Consider the following 930-nt stretch of genomic DNA (forward strand, 5'->3'; position numbering starts at 1 on the left):
CATTTCTAGTTGGGTTTCTAGGTTCGGCGTACCATCCAGCCTGACCGCGGATCGTGGTCGTCAATTTGAAGCCGCATTATTTTGTGAGTTATCACGAATCCTGGGGATGCATCATATACGCACCACCAGCTACCATCCCGCTTCTAATGGGATGGTGGAGTGTTTTCATAGGCAACTAAAGGCCGCATTGCGTGCCTCACCCAATCCGCAGTCATGGACTGAATTTCTTCCTGTTGTCCTACTTGGATGCCGGACTGCGGTTAAAGCAGACCTTGGTTTTTCTGCAGCGGAATTATTGTATGATACCACACTGGCATTGCCTGGTACGATGTTGGTACCAGACAAATCACAGCCTCCAAATCCAGCGTCCTATATCACTCGATTACGAGATTATTTTTCTAACCTTCCTACTATGAGTCTCCGGCAACAATCTCCACCTTCTAAAGTGCCATCAGACATTGATTCTTGGTCACATGTGTTTGTTAGGGATGATTCTGTCAGAGGACCCGACCCCTTGTTTCACCTTACAAAGGACCCTTTCGTGTGCTCTCTCGCGCACCCAAATTTTTTAAAATAGACGCTAATGGTCGTACGGAGACCGTGTCTGTCGACCGTCTGAAGAAAGCGTATTTTGATAAAACTACATCTTCTGTTGACAATACTGACATGCCCCCACTTTCAACCTTTGCATACACCTATGTCAACACCACTACCAACGCATACACCTTAATCATCACCATCACAAACACATACACCTGTGAAAACTCCACCTTCGTAGTTGAGAACTACCACAAGTGAACCCTATGTCACTAGGTCTGGCCGTACAGTGCAGTGGCCAAAGAAACTCTCCAAGACAATTTATATTTGACTGCATTGTATATTATTGCATTTTTCAGCATTCCTTTTGTAAAAAAGGCTCAAACTGTGTTT

The sequence above is a fragment of the Octopus bimaculoides genome, chromosome 24 (genome assembly GCF_001194135.2).
Source record: "Octopus bimaculoides isolate UCB-OBI-ISO-001 chromosome 24, ASM119413v2, whole genome shotgun sequence".
Lineage (NCBI taxonomy): Eukaryota > Metazoa > Mollusca > Cephalopoda > Octopoda > Octopodidae > Octopus > Octopus bimaculoides.